The 25645-nt window shown below is 37.3% G+C and overlaps 1 protein-coding gene and 1 non-coding gene across 2 annotated transcripts in view; both read left to right on the plus strand.

The window, feature by feature from the left end:
* Window positions 1–25645, plus strand: part of TBCA (tubulin folding cofactor A) — a 103318-nt gene that overhangs the window by 25556 nt on the left and 52117 nt on the right. The gene's annotated exons all lie outside the window — the stretch shown is intronic.
* Window positions 4312–4418, plus strand: LOC132423817 (U6 spliceosomal RNA). The gene has a single exon (XR_009519120.1). It is a non-coding gene; the product is annotated as a U6 spliceosomal RNA (small nuclear RNA).

Consider the following 25645-nt stretch of genomic DNA (forward strand, 5'->3'; position numbering starts at 1 on the left):
ATGGCTTTGGAAAAATGGCAGTTTTAGTTCTCAATGACTCCAAATCAGAAGGGTGGGAGAAAAATTGTAAACATTAGTTTGGAGAGTTGTAGCCAAATATTGGAGGAAATTAAAAGAATTCAGGACTCAGTCCAGTTTACAATAGTAGGGGACTTCAACACCCCACTTACACTAATGGATAGACCATACAGACAGAAAATTAATAAGGAAACACAAGCCTTAAATGACATTAATGACATTAGAACAGATAGACTTAATTGATGTTTATAGGACATTCCATCTGAAAGCAGCAGAACACACTTTCTTCTCAAGTGCACACGGAACATTCTCCAGGATAGATCACATCTTGAGTCACAAGTCAAGCCTTGATAAATTTAAGAAACTTGAAATCATATCAAGCATCTTTTCTGACCACAACACTATGAGATAAGAATAATTACAGGAAAAAAAAACTGTAAAATATACAAACATATGGAGGCTAAACTATATGTTACTAAAGAATCAGTGGATCACTGGAAAAATCAAAAAGGAAATCAAAAAATACCTAGAGACAAATGACAACGAAAACATGACAATCCAAAGCCTATGGGACGTAGCAAAAGCAGTTCTAAGAGAGAAGTTTATAGCAATACAATCTTACCTCAAGACACAAGAAAAATCTCAAACAACCTATCCTTACACTTAAAGCAACTAGAGAAGGAAGAACAAACAAAACCCAAAGTTAGTAGAAGGAAAGAAGTCATAAAGATCAGAGCAGAAATAAATGAACTAGAGACAAAGAAAACAACAGCAAAGATCAACGAAACTAAAAGCTGGTTCTTTGAGAAGATAAATCAATAAACCTTTAGACAGACTTATCAAGAAAAAAAGGGAGAGGATTCAAATCAACAATTTTAGAAATGAAAAAGGGAAGTTACAGCTGACACCACACAAATATAAAGGATCATAAGAGATTACTACAGGCAACTATATGCCAATAAAATGGACAACCTAGAAGAAATGGACAAATTCTTAAAAAGACACAACCTTCCAAGACTGAACCAGGAAGAAATAGAAAATATGAACAGACCAATCACAAGTACTGAAATTGAAACTGTGATTAAAAATCTTCCAAGAAACAAAAAGTCCAGGACCAGATGGCTTCACAGACGAATTCTATCAAACATTTAAAGAAGAGCTAACACCTACCCTTCTGAAACTCTTCCAAAAGATTGCTGAGGACCTCCCAAGTTCATTCAATGAGGCCACCATCACCCTGATACCAAAACCAGACAAAGATGTCACAAAAAAAGAAAACTACAGGCCAGTATCCCTGATGAACATAGATGCAAAAATCCTCAACAAAATACTAGCAAACAGAATCCAACAATACATTAAAAGGGTCATACACCAAGATCAAGTGGGATTTATCTCAGGGATGCAAGGATTCTTCAATATACACAAATCAGTCAATGTGATACACCACATTAACAAACTGAAGAATAGAAACCATATGATCATTGCAATAGATGCAGAAAAAGCTTTTGACAAAGTTATGATAAAAGAAAAAAAAACCCTCCAGAAAGTGGGCTTAAAGGGAACCTTCCTCAACATAATAAAGACCGTATATGACAAACCTATAGCTAACATCATACTCAATGGTGAAAAGCTGAAAGCATTTCCTCTAAGATCAGGAACAAGACAAGGATGTCCATTCTCGCCACTTTTATTCAACAGTTTTGGAAGTCCTAGCCACGACTATCAGAGAAGAAAAAGAAATAAAAGGAGTTCAAATTGGAAAAGAAGTAAAACTCTCACTGTTTGCAGATGACATGATACTATACATAGAAAATCATAAAGATGCTATTGAAAGACTATTAGAGCTCATCAACGAATTTGGTAAAGTTGCAGGATACAAAATTAATACACAGAAATCTCTTGTATTCCTATACACTAACAATGAAAGATCAGAAAGAGAGATTAAGGAAACAATCCCATTCACCATTTCATCACAAAGAATAAAATACCTAGAAATAAACCTACCTAAGGAGGCAAAAGACCTGTACTCAGAAAACTATAAGATACTGGTGAAATAAAAGATGACACAAACAGATGGAGAGATATACCATGTTTTGGGATTGGAAGAATGAATATTGTGAAAATGACTGTACTATCCAAAGCAATCTACAGATTCAGTGCAATCCCTATCAGACTACCAATGGCAGTTTTCACAGATTTAGAACAAAAAATTTTCCAATTTGTATGGAAACACAAAAGACCATAATAGCCAAAGCAATCCTGAGAAAGAAAAATGGAGCTGGAGGTATCAGGCTCCCTGACTTCAGACTATACTACAAAGCTAGTCATCAAAACAGTATGGTACTGGCACAAAAATAGAAATATAGATCAGTGGAACAGGATAGAAAGTCCAGAGATAACCCCATGCACTTACAGTCACATAATCTATGACAAAAGAAGCAAGAATATACAATGGAGAAAAGACAGTCTCTTCAGTAAGTAGTGCTGGGAAAACTGGACAGCTACATGTAAAAGAATGAAATTGAACACACCCTAACACCATACACAAAAATAAACTCAGAATGGATTAAAGACCTAAATGTAAGGCTGGATACTGTAAAACTTTTAGAGGAAAACATAGGGAGGACACTCTCTGACATAAATCACAGCAAGATTTTTTTTTGATCCACCTCCTAGAATAATGAAAATAAAAACAAAAATAGACAAATGGAACCTAATTAAACTTAAAAGCGTTTGCACAGCAAAGGAAACCATAAACAAAACAAAAAGACAACCCTCAGAATGGGAGAAAATATTTGCTAACGAAGCAACCAGCAAGGGATTAATCTTCAAAATATACAAACAGCTCATGCAGCTCAATATCAAAAAAACAAATAACCCAATCAAAAAAGGGCAGAAGATCTAAATAGACATTTCTCCAGAGAAGACACACAGATGGCCAAAAAGCACATGAAAAGATGCTCAACAGGGGCTTCCCTGGTGGCGCAGTGGTTGAGAATCTGCCTGCTAATGCAGGGGACACGGGTTCGAGCCCTGGTCTGGGAGGATCCCACATGCCGCGGAGCAACTAGGCCCATGCGCCACAACTACTGAGCCTGCGGGTCTGGAGCCTGTGCTCCGCAACAAGAGAGGCCGCAATAGTGAGAGGCCTGCGCACCGCTATGAAGAGTGGCCCCCGCTTGCCACAACTAGAGAAAGCCCTCGCACAGAAACGAAGACCCAACACAGCAAAAATAAATAAATTAATAAACACCTACTCCCAACATCTAAAAAAAAAAAAAAAGTAAGAATGATTAAAAAAAAGGCTGCTCAACATCACTAATTATTAGAGAAATGCAGATCAAAACTATAATGAGGTATCACCTCACACCAGTCAGAATGGCCATCATCAAAAAATCTACAAACAATAACTGCTGAAGAGGGTGTGGAGAAAAGGGAACCCAACTACACCGTTGGTGGGAATGCAAATTGGTACAGCCACTATGGAGAACAGTATGGACGTTCCTTAAAAAACTGAAAATAGAGCTACCATATAACCCAGCAATCCCACTTCTGGACATATATCTGGAGAAAACCATAATTTGAAAAGATACATGCACCCATAGGTACTCAGCCATAAAAAAGAACAAAATAATGCCATTTGCAACAACATGGATGGACCTAGAGATTATCATATTGAGTGAAATAACACAGACACAGAAAGACAAATATATCACTTATATGTGGAATCTAAAAAAAGGCTACAGGTGAACTTATCTACAAAACCAAAATAGAGTTACAGTTGTAGAAAATAAACTTATGGTTACTGGAGGCTAATGGGGGGGGAGGGATAAATTGGAAGATTGGGATTGACATATACACACTACTATATATGAAATAGATAACTAATAAGGACCTTCTGTATAGCACAGGGAACTCTACTCAATACTCTGTAATGGTGTATGGGGCAGAGAATCTAAAAGAGTGTATATATGTATATGTATAACAGATTCACTTTTCTGTACACCTGAAACTAGCACAACATTGTAAATCAGTTATACCCCAATTAAGAAAAAAAACAAAAACAGTATAGAATCTAATATTCACAAAGGTGTATTAATGAAACATAATTTTTTCTCTAAAATTACCTCCATTTTAACTAAAGGTAGCCATAGTAAGAGTACCTTGTTTGCAAAATAAGTCTAAATTCAATAAACTTGTTCTGGTTATTTACATAAGTGTAGCAATAATAGCAATTGATCATATAGGCTCTTTTAAATCTGCTTTCCTAGAACTTTTTCAAAAGGAGTCTCAGTGCTTGCTTCATCAGCACATATACTGAAATTGAGATGATACAGAGAAGATTAGCATGGCCCCTGTGCAAGGATGACACGCAAATTCATGAAGTGTTCCGTATTTTTTGTATGCATGTGGCTGATTCACTTTGTTGTACAACAGAAACTAACACAGCATTGTGAAGCAATTACCCTCCAATAAAGATGTATTAAAAAAAAAAGAATAGGTTATTACAAGAAAAAAAAAGGAGTCTCAGAAGGAATTTTAAAATATTACTTCTCAAGCCCAGGAAGCCAAGCCAAGAGCTTGTCATAAGACTCTCATGTAATACCTGTAGACTTGGGTGAATTCCTCCCTTCTTGAGGCCCCCCAAAATCCCAAGGTACCTGTACCTGCCAGGAAGTGACCTTCCTGACTCGTCTGGTAAGGCTGCTGTGAACCCTGTAAGCAAGTTACCAAGCTGTTTTTCCAGGGGGCTTTATTGTCTCTATAAAGTCAGTCTTAGTTCCTTAAAGCTGTTTGGTCATACCTGAGTCTATGGACATTCTCAAACATGACATTCCAGCCAAAGCCTTGGCAATACAACCAATGTTTCCAGTTGTATCCTGTTATAAGTAGAGCAGATTCCTTTTGAATTTATGCAAGTAACTATACTGCCATGTAAATAAGAATATTCACTACGAGTTTCCAAATTCTGGAAGGATCGGATAGGGAGAAAGAAATAAATGATTCAGTTCTGCTTCCAAAGGTATAATTTACCAAATTGCTGAAAGTCATAGTGAGCTTAAGAGGAAAGGTTTCCTTATATCTGAAAAACAAAACATTAGAGAACCATCATGAGAAGTCATAAAAATTATCATCCTTATTAGCTCATGTAGTCTCTTGTAATTAATTGTTGTTGATCTTCATCTTAGGTTAGCAGCTTTATGAATCAGTTTTCTATTAAAGTTTTAGTAATTTTTACCCAGTTCCATGTTATATAGATCCTAAACTTATCAAAAACTTGCATTCTAGAGTATTTCTCAGGTCTTTTCTGTGAATCTCCTTGAAGATGAAACATTTTTACAGGAACATTTTTATAGGAACATTTTTGTAAAGCATCAGAGTACAACAGTAACTGTAAATAACAAATGATTTAAATATACGTTATTACAGATTTGATGAGAGTTCATTATAATGGAATTGACCAGGAAGTTTGGTTATTTCTGTGACATTCAACATTTTAGGATAGTAACTAGAATTATGGCTGATAACATAATACCAAGACACATCAGTAAGAATTTCTTAATTATTTCAGGAGCAATTATGTTAATAACATAGATCTACACAAATGTAATGTAAGAAGGTTTTAGCATCACTTATTTGACGATGCTTACCACGTAATTTAACATACCAAATAAGCCTAGTTAATGTAGCATCTCTCTTTTTATAAGAAGAGCAAATCCTTTGAGATGTTTTAGGGGCCCTCTGAAAAATCCCAAATTTAGCGAGAGGTCAGAAGGACTTTAGTATTTGGTTTTGGGAAGTTTGTCAAAAATATTAAAAGGTTTGGACACTTGACTAAATAGGATTACAGATCATTATGAAACAATACTTAATTATCTATTTGACCAAAGTGATAATACAAGATTACAAAGGCAAATACAAAAGGTTACACAGTTGAAAGCAAAATTTAGCTCTTTTAGTATTGAGGACTCAGTTTTCCTAAAGTAATCAAAGACCTGATCAAGACAAAATTAAAATACACAAAATCTTGGCTTTCTAGGCAGATTACTTAAAAGATAAAAAATCTTTCATAATCTCTTATCAGGAGATGACCAATAGTCCAACAGAACTTTGTCCTTTTAACAGATGAAAAAAATTAAGTTCCAGTTTTAAGTAAGGACACTGTTGATTTTTAAGCTTAATTTCATAACTCTTATAATAAAATTCATTATTTTAGCCTTCTTGACCACACAAGTTAAAACTCCCTCTCTCTCTCTCTCTCTCTCTCTCTCTAAGCAAAACCACATCTCCATATCTCATATTCTCCTTGGCCAAAAACATATCCTAGTTTTCTTGCATACAGAGTTGTTTCTCCTATTATTTCCTGTATATTGTATGTATAGGCTTAATTACATACATTAACTAGAATTTTTAATCCTTAGAAACCTTAATTTCTAGTGAGAAATAAGAATTAAGCAATTATGAACTATTAAACTGGCATTAGATTGTCAAATTTATGAATACATTTCATAATTTCTAGAAACATGTACCCTTTTAAATATTACAGTCTTTCATTGTGGCAGAAGACATGTTTGCTTCTCATACCCATTTTTTTTCTTTAGTTTCTCTGTAATAGAAATCCAAAAGTAGATAAACCTATGTTTAATAATTAATTTTTCTGTGTTTTATCTTATTTAGAAATGACCTAGATATTCAATGAATTTAACTTAACCATTATTTAACTTAATTTAGCAAAACTTTAAGGGTGTAAGTTACCGAGGAGATTTGGGAAACTCTTTAATCATAAAAGAAAGTTCTTTATTACTTTTTCATTACTAAAAAGTTCACCTAAATCTCTTACCTCATTTATATTTATTTAATTCATGTGTTCTTAACAGTCATGTTCAGGTTACCTACAAAAACTTTATCAGACCTTAGGCAATGTCAGTCATCATCCTGAGTTTTTTTTTTTGGCTGACAAATTTTGTAACAGATATCATGAACTTATTTGACTTTAAACCTAGGAAGAATGAAAGTATTATACTTAATGTTGATACCTCTAAAAGACATGCTTGTATTAATAAACCAACGAACTTAAACTAGCTCTTATTTACCAAAAATGATCATAGATCACAGGAACTTGAAAAAACATTTGAGTTAGTTTCTGATGTGTTTCTGAGATTTAAAAATACTTAATTTATAAAAGTTTGATTTTATGCCAATTACATAGTGCTCTTTTATAAGTGAATTTTGGCAATACCATTCAGAGGTTAAAAAAAAAAGTACCTTGTCTATAACATACATAGATAGACATACAATAAACATACAGATAGAAACGTAGATCTTATGAAAAAAATTTTTTGCCATGAATCAGGTATGACTACAAAACTCACTAGTCATAAATAACAGTTGGAATAAGTTAAGTTTATCTGCTCAGATGGCTAAAGCTTTTTTAGAAACAAATATCTGTGAGAAGGCACCTAAGATTTGTATTTGTCCTTGAACTAAATTTTGGGCAAGGGTGTTTCTATAGCACTGTGTATTTTTTAAAAGCCTCTGTTTCTGTTCTTTCCCTTCATTCTGAGGTATTGGGGATGGTCTGGATAAGAGTTCTCAGAGAGGTTACAAGCCATTTTTAGTTAATAGGGGAGGTTTGGCGATGGGTGGAACTTGAATGGGCCTCTAGAGCAGCATTTCCAGTTTTGCAATGATTTGTCCTCAAAAGATTTGGGTTGTAACTTAAATGACGTCATAGGTTGATCCGCCCATCCACCTACATTATTCTCAATTTGCTTGTTTCTCTCTGGGTACATAGTTTTATTTTCACCTAGGGGAGAAGGCATAAAAAATTTTCTATCAGGCTCTGAATATCAGCTATGGGCACAAGTTCAGTCAGACCAGTTGCCCCCCATCTTATTTTCTGCCCATGTTATTATCCACTAATCTCAGAAAGTAATCCATTTACAGAAACTTTTAAGGATCCTCTCTACTTTAAGACATTCTTTTGAACTATGGTCCTTAGTTTGGCCTTTGGCTAAGGAATGAAAGATATCTAAAGAGGATCACCTGTAGCCTCAAGTGGTCTTACTTTAAAAGGTAACTGTTTAATAGTCTCTTCAGAGTGGAAAGGCAATTCAGATAGAGAATTAGTGAAACATGAGTACTCAGGAAAAGAAGGATAGAGGGGAACCCTAGGAGTAACGTTAGTCTCAGTGTCCTCCTGTTTTAGGTAGCTCCCATGTCTTCATTTTTTCATAAGCCTTTTATAACAGATCTTTCAGTGAAGCTATTTTGGGATTTTGAAGTCTTTTTGAGGCTCCTGCATACCAATTAAATAGGTATCCCATTCTATTTGATTTGGAAGCCCTTGCTTTTAAGTGCACTTTTTATTTTTCATTGAACTATAGTTGATTTACAATGTTGTATTAGTTTCAGGTGTACAGCAAAGTGTTTCATTTATATGTATATGTGTGTATATATATATATGTATACACACACATACACACACATATTCTTTTTCAGATTCTTTTCTATTATAGGTTATTACAAGATATTGAATATAGTTCCCTGTGCTATACAGTAAATCACTGTTGTTCATCTATATTATATATAGTGGTGTCTATCTGTTAATCCCATACTCCTAGTTTATCCCCCTCCCCTTTCCCCTTTGGTAACCGTAAGTTTGTTTCTATGTCTGTGAGTCTGTTTCTGTTTTGTAAATAAGTTCATTTGTATTACTTTTTAGATTCCACATATAAGTGATATCATATAATGTTTGTCTTTCTCTGTCTGGCTTATTTCACTTAGTATGATAATCTTTAGATCCATCCATGTTGCTACATGTCAGTTGCATCATTTGCAAATATTTTCTCCCAATCTGTAGGTTAAGTGCACTTTTTGAATTATCTTATCCAGTTGGATGATCCAATTCCTCATAATAGCCATTGTAATTCTAGGTTGTAATTCCCCTGAGTGCTGGCAGCAGTTTGGTAGGACCCTAGCCGCAAATGGAGTTCAACCCACATTTCTGTCCAGCCATATTTTGGAGTCCTCAGCCTGATGGTTACCAGGCCAAGTTCTCAGAACAGAAAATAAGCTTGGTAAGATGTTGGCCTTTTGAAAAAGATGTCTACAGCTTCCAGAACTGCAGTTCTTAGACATGAAATAGCAGGTGTGCCAGAAAATGGTGCATTTAACTCTTTGGATTCTTAGAAGGGGGAATTTATGTTGGATGTGGAGTTTAATTTCTATTCTTTCGTTAAGGGAGTCCCTAAGGCTAGCTGTTATACTTCTTCCACTTAACTTTGTCTTTCAGTATGCAGTTGTTTAGGATAAGAGATCTCTCTCTGAAAGAAAAAAAGTTTTGTCTTCAAATATAGTCAATTTAATCTCAATAGTGACTCAAACCAATAAGCCTTCTTATTATGGCATAACCGGGGATGAGAGAGGTGTCCCATAAGAGAGTGCAAAAAGATGCAGCCCTTATAAGATTCAGAAAGTTCACTTCCAAAGATAGTCTAAAAAGTAAAGTCCTTCATTGAAAGCCATGAAGGTTGAGATGGCAAAGGCCCCTTATGGACTGGGACAAACTCCTTTGAGAACTGGCACAGGCAGTACAAAGAGATTTTCCAAACCCTAGTCTATTCAACTGGCCACCAGGTGCACCCTGGTAAGTGCACCTCCTGGATGGCAGAGACCAGAGAGAATATTTTCACTAGTCACAAAGCCAAGCTCTTAAGACATAGAACAAGAAAACAGTGACCATTTCTGGGAGGAAAAGGATCAACAAAACCCATGAGTACTCATACCAAATAACCAAGAGTTGCTAAACCGAAGGAACTAGTTCCATAAGTATTTTTTCCTGCTAATCTAAATTGAGAAAGGGAGAAAACGAGACTTTCACCACCATTCTTCCACCAGACTCTGCAGGTAGAGATCCGGGTGTCTGATGTGGTAAGAATTCTTACCTTTTGTTGGCTCATGTCAGAGGTCCCAGAATCTTCCTACTTCAGCAGCTTGGGAATGAGTAGTGCCCAACCGGGTGGGATCTCCTGGCTGGCTCGCCAAAATTGTTGGAAAGGAAAAATTTTCCTCTACTCTTCAAAGGTTTTTTAGACTGGTCTAATAATCAAATTGATGTGACACAGATTAATAGGAGAAAATAAAATAAAATTTTGTACATACAGGAAACTCACATACATGAGAGGTTCAAAGACAGGTAAAGTGAGGTACAGTTGTCACTCAGTATCTACAGGGGATTGGTTCTAGGACTTATTGCAGATGCCAAAATCCTTGAATGTTCATCTCAGTCGGCCCTCCATATCTGCAGATTTCTCATCTGTGGATTCTGCCAACTGAGAATCATAAACATAGTACATGATCCAAAATTGTTTGAATCTGTGGGTGTGGAACTGGCAGGTACAGGTATATTTATTGAAGAAAATCCATGTATAGGTGACTCGTGGTTCAAACCTGGGTTGCTCAAGGGTCAACTGTATATATGCTATCCTGAGCTAAGGAGGAGTGGAAAAGGGTCTGTGGCATCAAAGAGGGGAAGGACATTTCACAGGATAATAAGAACAGATGTTTGGTAATTAGATGTTTGCCCTGCCATACAGATGGGTCACTCAGATAAAATTTATTTCTGCTAATAATTCTAATTCTGGGAAAGACCCCCAATTTAAATTCTTCTTGGTAGTTAAGTGAGGGGCAAAAGTTTCTCTTGAGTCCACAGGATCTCTATTGCCTTTTAGCTCAAAATAATCCATATGCCAAGGTGACACATTTTGGGGAGGCTTGCTCTGAACCACTTCAACAGGATAAGTGAAAATGTCCAAGTATGTTTAGTTTTTATAGGAGAGTACTTTCCACATTGTTGAAAATAACAAGAACAGATGAGGCATACAGGTATGCTAAACAATTTACATTAATTTCACTTCTGACTATAGTCCTAAAACGAGAAAATCTTTTTCTTTTGAAACACTAAATTGTAGAGCTGATGAAATACCCCTTAGAGATTCTCTATCTCCCAGTTTCCCAACACTACCCCCGCCGCAACAAAAACAGTCAAGAGAGGGAGATAATTTGCTCCAGATTATCCAGCTGATTACTGGTAGAGCTAGAACTAGGAAGCTTTCTAAAATTACTACACTACACTTGGTCATTGCACAAATGTGAATTCCTCAAAATGACTTTTCTGTTCTAAACTATTACAAAAAAAAATTTGTTAGATTTTATTCAAAGTTTGATCCTTGAAACTAGGTTTAGTAAACTTTGACAATAAGTTATTTTTCAGTTCTTTATTTGAATTTTAGTTTTTAAACAATACATTTATGATACCCAAAGAATAACTATTGGTTATGCTAGAACTAAGTTAGTTTAATAAACAGTCCAGTTTTACTTTCTGAACATTGCTTTCTTACTCAGTTCTGCATTAGTGTACTTACTTAGGAGAGCACATGACTTGCTTTGGTTTCTGAGAAGATTCATCTTGATATCTCCCCTTAAGAGAAATTTTGGAGAGTACTTTAATACTGTTGAAAATTATAAGATAATAACAGATTAGGTGTACAGATGTGCTGAACAATTTAAATTACTTTTGAACAGAGTCCTAAAAGGAGAAAACATTTTTCAAATACAAATCTTAAATTCAAAAAGCTAAAGGAAAATACATATCTAAACTTTATGTTTCAAGTACTATTGCCAAAGAATCTATCTGGGCAAAGAGACTAAGAATAAGCAGAATAGACTTTAAAAGACCAATAGCACCTTGCTAGCACATTGCTAATAAGGACTAATAGGTACTTAAACTGATGAAAGTGATTCAGACAACAACGTATTAATCCCCTACTGTGCCCTGTTTTTAGCTGTTAATAGACATTAGCCTTTTAAAGAAAGACTAACACTATTATATTCATTTTCTAAGCTTTTGATACATCAGTGAACTGTAATAGCCACTTGCTATATTTGATCTTATAGCTCAGTGCATTTTCCAGAATACTTTTGAGAATGCTAACTGCTCTGAAAGTTTAGAGTCTATGTACTCTTTAAGAATGCTTGATTGGGATTGACATATATACACTAATATGTGTACAATGGATAACTAATAAGAATCTGCTGTATAAAAAGTGAATAAAATTCAAAATAAATTCTTAGTGTAATAAGAAATTATTTTATATTACATTTTGATTATTGTAACCAAAATATTTTATAGAAGTCATATGGGAGTAATAAATGCTGATATATTTTTTGCTGACAAAGAGAACATTATATATAGTAAAAGTGATCATTTTAAGATAGTTTTTAACATAATAAGGCCAGATATTTTTCAGAAAATTTCCAGTAGTATTATATCTGTGAAATTATAAGTATTATAAATAGTTGGTTATTTTCCAGAAATAAATCTTATTCTTAAAGATTTGGCCTATATGTATATGTATTTATATATAAGGAAGAATTTAAAAAATGTAATTTCCTTTAAAATATAAGTAAACTTTAACGCTGACTTCCTATGAATTAGAATAATAAAGTTTTGTTTAGGTGCATTGCTTTTAATAGTACTTCTTTAGAGAAGAGATTAGAAAATAGTTCTTGGATGTTTTATGTTTCATGCTTCATAGTAATTCCAAATACAAAGCTAATAGAGATTTGAGTTGGTTTTCAAAACAGTTTTATCTTGAAGAAGCTGATTGCATGATATAAGTAAATGTTGAAGAATGTATTGACTGGGTTAAATAATGTTGCGATGTATGTAATCTGGATAAATTAAGACTTCACCAAAAATTGGGGCCTTTCATAATTCTTTAAAGTGAAAACAAAAGCATAGTACCTAATTTGTGGTCTGGATGGTACATTTTTGTTTTGTTTTGTTTTTTTGCGGTACGCAGGCCTCTCACTGTTGTGGCCTCTCCTGTTGTGGAGCACAGGCTCCGGACATGCAGGCTCAGCGGCCATGGCTCACGGGCCCAACTGCTCCACAGCATGTGGGACCCTTCTGGACCGGGAAACAAACCCGTGTTCCCTGCATCGGCAGGTGGACTCTCAACCACTGCGACACCAGGGAAGCCCCTGGATGGTACATTTTTTTGTGACCACAGGAATGAATGATATATATGCAAAGTGAATTTCTATTATTTCTCATGCCAGTTCAAAACCAAGAAAAAAAATGAAACATATTTATGAGAGTTTGCTTTTTACAGTTTGTGGATTTATTATTATGACTACCAAGTTAATATCTGAAAGTAGGTTTAGGCATAGGAGTTAAGTTTATTACTGAAGGTTGTATCGGGGCATAGTTTTTTTGCTAGGAATAGTTTTTTTTTGTAAAGGTCAAGTGCATATTATTAATACCAATCAATCCTTTCTTCTGGAATAGATGTTTTCTGTAAAAGTAAAATAAGGTAAATCCTTTTTTTCCATCTTATTTTTGAAATGTATTCTCCAGTTTAATGTTCCACTTGGCTGAAATTTTGGTTTCATAAATTAGAAATATTGAAATAGGTCTTGAGTGGCAAGTTTGAGATGCTTCTAAAGGCTGAAATTCTCTGTTGGGAACCAAGTGGACAAAAACCATTCACTCTTCGGGACTTCCCTGGTGGCACAATGGTTAAGAATCCACCTGCCAGTGCAGGGGACACGGGTTCGGTTCCTGATCGGGGAAGATCCCATATGCTGCAGAGCAGCCAAGCCCATGCGCCACAACTACTGAGCCTGCGCTCTAGAACCTGCTGGCCAGAACTACTAAGTGCGCATGCTGCAACTGCTGAGACCAGCATGCCTAGAGCCCATGCTCTGCAACAAGAGAAGCCCGCACACCACAACGAAGAGTAACCCCCGCTCGCCGCAACTAGAGAAAGCCCTCGCGCAGCAGCAGAGACCCAATGCAGCCAAAACAAAAAAAACCCATTCACTCTTCATATGCAGGTTTTACTACCATTGGAACAAGAGGTGGCCAGTAAATTTGAAGACATCAACAGCCAGTTCTTTCCCTAGCAGCAGGCATATAGAAGCTTACCTTTCTTGCAGTTTTAACTGGCTGCTACAGCCCTTGAAAGTCCCTTTCTTCTCATGAGAAAAATATTTTCCAATAAACAGATTTGAGCAGTTTTGGTGAGAGAAGATGTGAGAATTGATAACTGGAACCACTCTGTCAGGTACTAATACTATTGCCAATCTGGACTGTCATAAATTTTCCCAGTTCTGAGGATTCCTTCATTGGATTTATTTCAGTAGCTATTTATTGAACATGTACTATGTGCACGGCTCTATGCTAAACATTAACCACTGTTCACCAGAACTTTGTTATGCAATTTTTGCCAAAATCAACTTCTCACACCATCACCAGTTTTCACTTGAATGAACATTCATAAGTGCTGTTTAACACATAACGCATGATATATCGTAGCTTAACATCACATAATATCAGATGTTCAGGTTTATACTCATTGTGAAAATTCAGACCAGTGTCTTCCTTATTTGATGTATAAAATTGTGAAATTAGTGATACTTCATTTAGAATACAGTGCTACTGCCCTTAGATAAACTAAGTTTGTGACCTAAATTAAATTCATTTTAGTAGGAAGGACAGTATTTTGAATTAAAATAAGTATTATAGCATTGCTCTGAATTACAAATAAATATTAAAGTACTACCTTAAACCCAATGAGTGATGAGAAAAACGCTGAAAAGGGAAAGGCAGACATATATCACTTTTAAAATTGACTTGCTGAATACTAATGTTTTTTGCTTCTAAAATTTCTTCTCACTACCTCCTGCTCCCATCTTTAGCTTCCCTTTGCTTCTTTTGACAACCTAAAAGGTCATGGGAACAGCAATGTTGATATTTTTTGAGCTTTCACTATGTGTCATACATAGCTAAGCATTTCATGTATGTGTCACTTCACCCTCATAATCTGTACATGAAATAATTGCAGTGAGCCCCATTTTACAGATGAAGAAATTGAGTTTAAATAATTTTCCCAAAGATAAACAGCTAGGAAGTGGTAGAGCCAGGATGAGATCACCTGTTGAGTACCACCAGTGCACTGACTTATACCTTTATTTTACTTTGACAAATTTGTAAAAGTGACGAGACCATGTGAGGTCATTGGATATGAAAGATGAATATCACCTTCTGTTTTATAGGAGCTTATGGTTTCAGAGAAAGACAAAGGCCTTGTGAGTAAGGTCAGAATGCTTCATGAACCCAGACCAGGTTATGACAAACTGCATCTAGGACAGAGTTTTTCAACCTTTACACTTTTGACATTTTGCCCTGGGTAATTCTTTGTTGGGGACTGGGCGAAGGCTTTCCTTTATATTGTAGGGTGTTCAGCAGTAAGCCTGGCCTCTACCCACTAGATGTCAGTAGCTCACCTTCCCTCTCCACCCCTCCCCCCAACACACACATGCACACACACTTGTGGCAACCAAAATGGTCTCCAGACATTGTCAAATGCTCCACTGGTAGGTAGGGAATAAAATTGTCCTTGTTGAGAACCAGTGCTCTAGGGTTAGAGGAGGCTTATGACAACTGACATTTGAGTGGGATCTTGCAGAAGTCACATTCTAGATAGAACTATATGTATAAAAGCATGGAGGTGTGAATCAGTATATTATATTCAGGGGTGAGTAAAAACGTTTGTGATGGCTGGAGCATCTAGGGTATGTGGGTACTGAGGAGATAGTAAGAGAATGGTTGATAAAATAATTTAGGATACAGTTGTGTATGTCATACTAAGAAGTCTAGATTTGTAGGTGAGTGACAGTCTGACTAATCCACACAGTATTTAATTGCCTCTTTGCTTCTCTGGATCTTTCCATTAGAGTGTATGTTCTCTGAGGGCAGAGACCGTGTTGCTCTTTTTTCACCATTATATCCCTAGTGCCTATCATGATATTTGGGACAACTTGTAAAGTAGGAAGGACAAAAATAGAGAATTTATGAAAATCAGAAGAGGTTGTGGTAGCCGTGAGAATGGAACTTGAAGACTTCCACATGCAGGGAGTATAATTAACCAAGGGCCCCTGCTACTGGACTGTGAAATCTGTTACTACATTTTTCCCAAAGCCTTGCTTCCCATGAGCTGCTGACAGCTAGTGGCAGACAGACCTTTTCCTGAGGGACATGGGATTCCCGTAACAGCCACCTTTGGCCTGAGGACTCCCCAGTGGCCTTGCCAAACCTTCCTAAAACTGTATGGCAGTCTAGGATGCTTCCTTCTAACCTGTCCTCACTCTTTCTTTCATTCAGGCTCAGACTTGCATCATGGTCTGATGACCCTCCCAACCTTCTCCAGCTCCCTTCCCATTTTCTGTCTCATGGATATTTGCACTGACAGAATCCTCGCAAGTTTTATCCCATCTTAGTGTCTGCTTCTCCAAGGACCTGGCTAACAGAAATTAAGTGACTTTCAAAAGGGTACACAGATATTAAGAGGCAAAATAGAGGCTCTCCAATCTAGGGTTTAGGTTTCTTAGTCCATGCCTCTAACCGTTAACATGCTATCCTTTAGTAAGGCAATAACTTTTGACTCTGGCATTTATTTTTCCTAGCTAGTCTTTTGAGTCTAATGGTGTGATTAAATACCTTAATTCTGTAGTTGATTATCAAATCTTTAAGAACTCTGATAGTTATTCCAGGTCTCAGACCAATTAATTTTCCAGCTATTATTTGTCATGTTGCTAGAAAATGGCATGGAAGTGGAGGAAAATACAATAGACAGTTTATGTTTTGTTAAGGAATGTGTTCCAAGATCTTTTCAAATCCCCCACATTTGCAAACGCAGTAATTTTCTTAGATTCCTTTACTTACTGTTATCACTGCCAATAGCAATTGACTTTCTTTTCTGGCTCTTTTTCCTCAAAGAAACAAAATGGGTTTTTGTTGGTTTGTGGTTAGTTCATTTACTAGAGTTATATCACACACACAGACAAAAGAAAGAACAGAACAGCTGCGCTGAGATTGGATTCTGGACAGTTGTCAGACTCATTCACCATATTGGTGACTTGTTCCTGAATACCACAGCTCATAACCATAACTGTATTTCAGCAAAATTAAAATTCTATTACATGAACATTTTGGGGTATTTACTGAGAGTTAAGTCCTCAAATGTTAAGTCCCCAAATGTCTTCTGTATTTTCTTGGAGACCAATGACATACAGGGAAAAAAATCATTGAGGACCTTTTACAGAAATAACTTAGTTTATTTTCTTTTCTTTAGAATATAAAATGTTGACATTACCTGATTTTTGTTTAAAGGTCTTAGAAATATGAAACAGTTTACTAAATAGAATAAATATTAAAATTTTTCTACACTTTAATTTTATGACCAGCAAGGTTGGGAGAAGAAGGGGAGAGATCAGTGAGAGATATGTAGATGGAAGAGACATAAGACAACAGAAAGATGGGGAATAAGGGGTAGAAAGAAGGAGTAAATATTTGCTTTGGGCTCTGGGCCTCAGGTAACATTTCACTTATTCTATCCATGAAGGGACTTAAGCTCCTTGAGAGTGACACAACATGCTTTATTCTCTTTGCAGTCTTCAGAATGCAGGATGGTGCCTTGAACTTAGTAGTTACTCAAAAAGTGTTTGATTCATAGCTGAATGACAGGCTGATGAATCAGTGCTCAGTTCTTCAAATATTTCTAATCCATAATTGTTAGAGAGAGTACTGATTGGGATAACTAGAGTGGCCTCTCAGGGTAGAAAGTATTCCCTGAACTTTATCAGCAGCAGCCTGAGGAGTAAAGGAAGTTTAGCCAAGGGTTAAATCCAGGCTCAAGCTAACTTCCCTAGTCTATGTTTTTAGGATTGGTAAATATATCAATTATTTAATATAAAATCTCCCTTCAGCCCTTTTCTAAATATGCAGTTTCCTCTGACTAGAACATTCCCCAGCATACTGCTTTGAATAATACTTACTTAGTCCTCAATTTTTAGGTCTCTTCTTAATCATTACTTCTTTCCTGAAGTCTTCCCTGGCTAATGATAGAATCACATGCTCTTTGTGTCCCAAGCGCCATCAAACCTAGAGATTTACATGCATCTTTATTCTTACTGTACTCATTACTTCCTCTTAGAATCAAAGATCTTAACCTTTTATTTAAAGGCATCATTCTATCTGTGTACCGAATCCCATCCCTTTGTTAAGTGTTTGTCTTTTCTCTTTAATCTCTTTTCAAGTTTATTCCCAAAAGTATTCAAACATGCTGAAGTCACTAATATCTTAAAGAATCAACAGCAAAAAACCCTTTATCTCATTTCCCTCCCTAGGAGCCAGACTTCTCGGAAGAGTTCATCAGCAGTGAAACAAAGGTCACTCATAATATCTAACAGTCTTTATCTTTACTTACTAGCAGCCGTTGACAGAATTACTTTCCCCTCCTTGAAAAGCTTTCTATCCTACTTTCTTTCCTTGGCTACAGTGATACTGCAGTACTCTGGTTTCCCTTCTTTACTTCCCTTCAGAAGACCAGTACTCTGGTCTTCCCCTCTTTACTCCTTCTCAGTCTTATTTTTGTTTTTTTCTTCCTTTGTTATTTATGTAACAGAAATTGATTGAGCCACTGATATATGACATATACTGTCTGCATGACAGGGATATAGTGGTAAATAAGACAGAAAATTTCTCATCACAATAAAAAAATTTTTGTAACTCTGTATGGTGATGGGCATTGTGGGGATCATTTTGCAATACATATAAATGTCGAATCGTTATGTTGTACACCCGAACTAATATAATGATATTATATGTCAGTTATACACCAATTTTAACAAAAGACAGTTGTGTCAATACTTCTTGCATTAGTGTAGCTTACCCTCTCTCAAATGTTCTCTGGGGCTCTACCTGGGGCCTTTTTCCCTTTTCACTTTGTAAACACTCCAATGAGCAGCCTCCTTCACTCCTATGACCCCAGTTACATCAGTATGTTCCTGATTCCCTCATATATATCTTCCTTTTGAACTCTAGGTCTGGGTACTTCTGGACATTTCCACTTTAATGTCACATAGGCACCTCCAGTATAATAAGGTCCTAATTTTATATTTTCTCTTTCCCACACTCTTCCTGGTCTCCTTATCTCAGGCACTGGCACTACCACACCACCATCTGCCCAGTTACCTTTGGATTCTCCAGCTCCCTTATCTTCCCACATCCATTATTCACCCTGGTTAAAATAATCAATTTTATCTATATCTCTTCATTCCCACAGCTACCACTCTTGAGTAGACCACAACCATTTTTCTCCTGTATTACAATCACACTCCCCTTATCTGCGTGGCCCTAGCCCTGCCCCTCTCTATTACATTGTCCATGTTGCAGTCACAGTGATTTTTTTTTATAATCTTTTTAAAAGGTAAATATGATTGAGTAGGTCACTCACCTGATAAGTCTGTTAAATACACTTAGGAAAAATCCAGATTCTTTAGTATGACCTTATAAGGTTATGTTCTGGGCCCTTACTCTCTTGTTTATCTTTTGCTGCTCTTCTCCACGCCGAATGAATCAGCCTTACTTAATTTTCAAACCAACTTTCCATATTCTCTCTCACTTTAGAATCTTTTGTGCTCTTCTTGGTACCTAAAATGCTGCCACCCTGCTTGCTACTCCTGTCATATACCCTTTCCCTCTTCTTTGCTAATTCTTACTCATTCATCAAATGCTAACTTTGACATTATTTTCTTGAAAAAGCCTTCCCTAACAGCCCTCCCCCAACTTCCATTTAACTTAGATCTGCTTTAACTATACTACAAAGCTTCAGTATTCGAAACAGTATGGTACTGGCACAAAAACAGAAATATAAATCAATGGAACAGGATAGAAAGCCCAGAGATAAACTCACGCACCTATGGCCACCTAATCTATGACAAAGTAGGCAAGACTATACAATGGAGAAAAGACAGTCTATTCAATGAGTGGTGCTGGGAAAACTGGACAGCTACATGTAAAAGAATGAAATTAGAATACTCCCTAACACCATACACAAGAATAAACTCAAAATGGATTAAAGACCTAAAATGTAAGGTCAGACCCTATAAAGCTCTCAGAGGAAAACATAAGCAGAACACTCTTTGACATAAATCACAGCAAGATCTTTTTTTAAAATTTTTTAATTTAAGACCCATTTATTCTCTAGTTCTGCCCACATGGAGATACACTCCTTGAAAAGGCGTTAAATTCTTCCATTCACCTTAACACCTTGTGCTGAAAACATGTGTTCCAAGATCTCAACTACGAGATCCACATTCTTAAAGCACTAATTCTTAAACCTCATCTAGATTTCTCCCCTTGGATGGGGGGAGATGACCAAACACAGCAAAGAACAGCTCAGGACTGTGGGGTCTCCTCACCCAGAAGACCTTGCAGCTCCGCTGACCACCCGGCTGGAGCCAGGATTAGGTCCCTGCGACAAGGGGCACCTGCTGGGCTGCCGCCACCACAGGTGGGACACTGCTGCCTTCGGGCGCCTTCCTGCCCCACCGCCACCGGCCCCCAACTCCTGTCCTCTTCACTAGGCTGGCTATCGCCTTTAGTTTCCCTGGAGTTTGGGAATTCCAGACCATCTCTGCTCACACTTCTGTGTCACGCCTGCTGCCTCAGCACTGCTGATCCACACCAAGGAGAAAAGCACACAGAACTGCTTTTCAACACACCAACGTTTCACACAAAAGTTATTTTATAAGCCTGCAGGTTCTTTTTCATCAGAGGACACTCCCAAGGCCATGACTTCCCCCGGCTCTCCACTGCCCTTGCAAGCAGACTGGACGTGTGTGGCCGCTGTGCTGTGAGTTGGGCACACCCCCTTGGCTCCACTCAGGTGCACTCTCCTGGAGAACTGAGGGCGGTGCCCTGGGCTCATCAGCAGGATCTGTCCTGAAGCCAGTCTTAGAGTGACAAGAGCCACACCTGCAGGTCTATTCCACTGACCAGCCACACAGGACTGAGCTGGGCCCACGGACCTTGGTCTGGATTGTGTTGGCTGGTCATTCTTGCCTAGGTTCACAGGCCAACAGCTATTGTCCTTCCTTTCCTGCTCATCACTGCACCAGCAGCTCACTCCTACCTGCTGCCATCACATGCCTGGCAACCTCATGTTCCGGGGCCAGTCAAGAACTGAGACCCCAGCAGGCCTCTAGTTCCCAGCAGGCAAACTCTGCATTAAACTACTGATGCCTAGCTGTGTTCTCGAGGCTTCAGAGCCAGGAAAGTGCAGAGAGAATAGCAAGCTGTGGTGCCCCCAGGCCCGGACCTGCAATGCTCTGCGGAGATGCCGGAACCTCGCCGTACCCCCAACCCCAACACAAGCAACCTCTGTGCCCGCCTGTCCTGCGGACCTGGGCGCACCGCCGGCCACTGTGACCTAGGACGGAGGCGCAGGGCTTGGCTGGAGGCCGGCGCTGGGGCGGGCAGGGACCTGGGCTCTGGCCCCAAGGCCGTGCGGAGCCAGGCCCACCTCCTTCCCACCATTGGAAAAAAGCAGCAAGATCTTTTTGACCCACCTCCCAGAGTAATGAAAATAATAACAAAGATAAACAAATGGGATCTAATTAAACTTAAAAGCTTTTGCACAGCAAAGGAAACCATAAAACAAAAAGACAACCCTTAGAATGGGAGAAAATATTTGCAAATGAAGCAACCAACAAGGGATTAATCTCCAAAATATACAAACAGCTCATGAGCTCAATATCAGAAAAACAGATAACCCAATCAAAAAATGGGCAGAAGATCTAAATAGACATTTCTCTTATCTAATAGACATGTCTATTATCTAAATAGACATAGAGAAGACACACAGATGACCAAAAAGCATGTGAAAAGATGCTCAACATCACTAATTATTTGAGAAATGCAGATCAAAACTACAATGAGGTATCACCTCACACCAGTCAGAATGGCCATCATCAAAAAATCTACAAACAATAAATGCTGGAGAGGGTGTGGAGAAAAGGGAACCCTCCTACACTGTTGGTAAGAATGTAAATTGTACTGCCAGTATGGAGAACAGTATGGAAGTTCCTTAAAAAACTGAAAATAGAGCTACCATATGACCCAGCAATCCCACTCCTGGGCATATATCTAGAGAGAAAAACATAATTCAAAAAGATACATGCACCCAAATGTTCATTGCAGCACTATTTACAATAGCCAGGACATGGAAGCAACCTAAATGTCCATCACCAGAGGAATAGATAAAGAAGATGTGGTACATATATACAATGGAATATTACTCGGCCATAAAAAAGAACAAAATAATGCCATTTGCAGCAACATGGATGGACCTAGAGATTATCATACTGAGTGAAGTAAGTCAGAGAAAGACAAATATCATATGATATCACTTATATGTGGAATCTTTAAAAAACTGGATACAAATGAACTTATTTACAAAGCAGAAGTAGAGTCATGGATGTAGAAAACAAACTTATGGTTACCAGGGGATAAGGGAAAGGAGGGATAAATTGGGAGATTGGGATTGACATATACACATGACTATATATAAAATAGATAACTAGGAAGAACGTGCCATATAGCACAGGGAACTCTACTCACTACTCTGTAATGGCCTATATGGGAAAAGAATCTTAGAAAAAAAAAAAAGTGGATATTATATGTATAACAGGTTCACTTTGCTGTACACCTGAAACTAACACAACATTGTAAATCAACTACAATAAGTGTTTAAAAAAAATTAACAATGAAAGAAAAAAATTGGATCTGCTTTAAAAGATAAAATATTCTCCCCAAAAGATTAATGTATTTTACTGAAGGGGTTGTGGTTATGGAATACATTTTAGATTTTAATGTTGAATTCTTATTTGAATAACTGGGTTTCTGGTTGTAACTTTCTTTAGTATCTGTTTTTATTTTTATTTTTTTAAGGCCCCCAAGGAGCCTTTTACTTGCTACTGTGTTTCAAAAGAAGCAAAATATGAAAGGATTTGATGAGTAGTTAAGAAAAGTATTTCTAAGGGTATCACTTCTGCCTCTTGGTCTTATTAACAATGTAGGTAGCCTCAGGAATATATATATATAACTGTTTTCTGTAGGGGAGTAGTGCTGGTGGGCTTCTTGACTTTGAGATACTGAAATGCTGGTCTTAGTAGGACATTCCCTGGAAAAGATGGGCAGGGAAGGGAAGTGATCCAACTAAAGATAACTGACCTTCTCTATAGAGCAGTGTACTTCAAACTTTTTTGATCCAACCCAGAGTAAGAAATAGACTTTTTTTTTCATCATGGCACAGTACACACACACACATTTATAAAACTGGAACAAAAGTTTAATGAAGTATTCCTATTTTTAGCACTTATAATGTATTCTGATATTTCCAGTTCCATTCTGTTCTCTTCCATTAAAACAGTGCTGACCAAAACCCACTGAATTGATTTCAGGAGTCATGGATTAGAACCCTGACTAATGGGTTACAACCAGCCATTTGGAAACACTCCTATAGAAGCAGCTAGTGACTAAAATCTATTTTCAAACTGGCCAGCTCAACAAACAGAATCACAGCCAAGTGGGAGCACTTGGTATGGGAAGGACATGAGTAACAGTTACTGAATACTTGTTACGTGTGCAGCATCAGACCAGGAACTGTACTTACTTTATATTCACTACAGTATTGTAGAGTAGTTAGTCTTCCTATTTTACTTGGGGAAACAGCCTCAAAGAGGCAAGTAACTTGCTTAAGGTCATATAAATAGCAAAGGTCAGAACTAAGATTTGGAGTTAGTCTGCCTAATTCCATAGCATTCATTTGTATCATGTTACTATGTCTCCCAGGTAAGTAACATTGCAATAGACATGCTAAACTTAGAAGGGAATTAGTGACATTTAGGTGTCTTCAAAATTTTATAGTGGAAAATAACAATAAAAAGCCCCATTAAATGTGAGTTGAGACAGGCATAAACATTGACAAACAGTTAAATAGTGATAGATTATATTGGTTTTCCAGAGAGCTTAAGTTCTTCATGCCTCTGCTCATCCAAGAGGTAGAGGTAATATCCTTAAGGCTGAGATATATGGGATTTCTTGTTGGTAAGGTAAATGAAATGTTCAGAGGCTTTACTACTGCACCAGAGCAGATAATAAGGCAATTAGAACCGTTAAATTGTTGAAACACCAGAGTGGGATGAATTATATCATGAATTGCATAGAAACAAGAAATTTTATGGCAACTTTTGAGACCTAAGGATGAAAGATATATCAGTAAAGAGAAGAGAAATTGATAGTTAAACTTTAAGTGCTAGATTTATTGACTGAAAACCCAACTAAGCATTTTAGGGTCAGTTTCAGAATATTATTTATCAGCTTTGTAAATAAATAGAAAAAATTATCAGTCTCTGCTGATGGTTTGATTTCCACTATTAATAAAATGAATTTAAGATGCGTTTCTTCCTTTCCATTTTTGAGCTGCAACATACCCTAGGGATCATCTAGTCCAGCCCCCTCATTTTACAGATGTTGAACCTGAGACCCAGAGAAATTAAGCAGCTTACCCAAGATCACATTACAAGGTAGTCAAGAATTAGAACTAAAACCCAGATCTTCTGACATTCCATTGGCTTAAATTTTATTTGACCTGAGTAGGAGAATTGGTAAATTACTTCTTATATAAGCTGATTTATGGAATACTCTACTTTCTTTAAAATTCCCATCACATAAATAATCCCACTGCTAACACTTAAATAATGCAGAAAGCTGGAAAACAGTCACTGGAGATGGCTAGCCTTTCATGTTTTAATAAGGAAAGGACTGCCTGCTTTTTGTTTTTATTGTCATTGTTGTTAACAAAGGCTTTTGGTCATACTTTCAGTCTAAGAATCAGATCTGCAGATGTGAGTGTTCACACCTAGCAGATAGACTTCTGATAGTTTCCTTAGGAACATGAGCTTTTTCATATTTATGTCAAAAACTTCAGGAGTGGCTGTAGCTATTGGTTTAAAGAAACAGGAAAATGGTTCAATTGTAAGCTCTTATCTTTAGAAAACTTTTGGGGATGTTATTCTCATATATTTCCGAAAGAGATACTATTGTGCAAGCAGCTCAACTGTAAAACATTACGTAGATGTATATTGTCATCAAGATACAACTATTTCGGTTATAGTTATTTGGATAAGAAATCAGTTTAAAATTCTGCTGGGTGAGTTGAGGAAGGCTTCCTGGAAGAAATGACATTTGAAGTAGATCTTGAGTGAGTGGTCAAGATGAGGCGTTGAGGATTGGGAAGGGGAATCATGTTCTCTTAGCAAAAGAAATAAGATAAAAATCTCCATTTAGGAAATGAGTTGGATATACTTGGGACATTTTATGGACATTATGATAGATGTGTAAAAAGCATGGAGTGTTGGGGCTTCCCTGGTGGCACAGTGGTTAAGAATCCACCTGCCAATGCAAGGCTCACGGGTTCCAGCCCTGGTCCAGGAAGATCCCACATGCCGGGGAGCAACTAAGCCCATGTGCCACAACTACTGAGCCTGCACTCTAGAGCCCGGGAGCCACAACTACTGAGCCCACGTGCCACAACTATTGAAGCCCGCGTGCCTAGAGCCTGTGTGCTCCACAGAAAAGCCACCACAATAAGAAGCCTGCGCACCACAACGAAGAGTAGCTCCCACTCGCCCTAACTAGAGAAAGCCTGCGAGC

Source organism: Delphinus delphis, chromosome 3 (assembly GCF_949987515.2).
Source record: "Delphinus delphis chromosome 3, mDelDel1.2, whole genome shotgun sequence".
In the NCBI taxonomy this organism is placed as follows: Eukaryota; Metazoa; Chordata; class Mammalia; order Artiodactyla; family Delphinidae; genus Delphinus; species Delphinus delphis.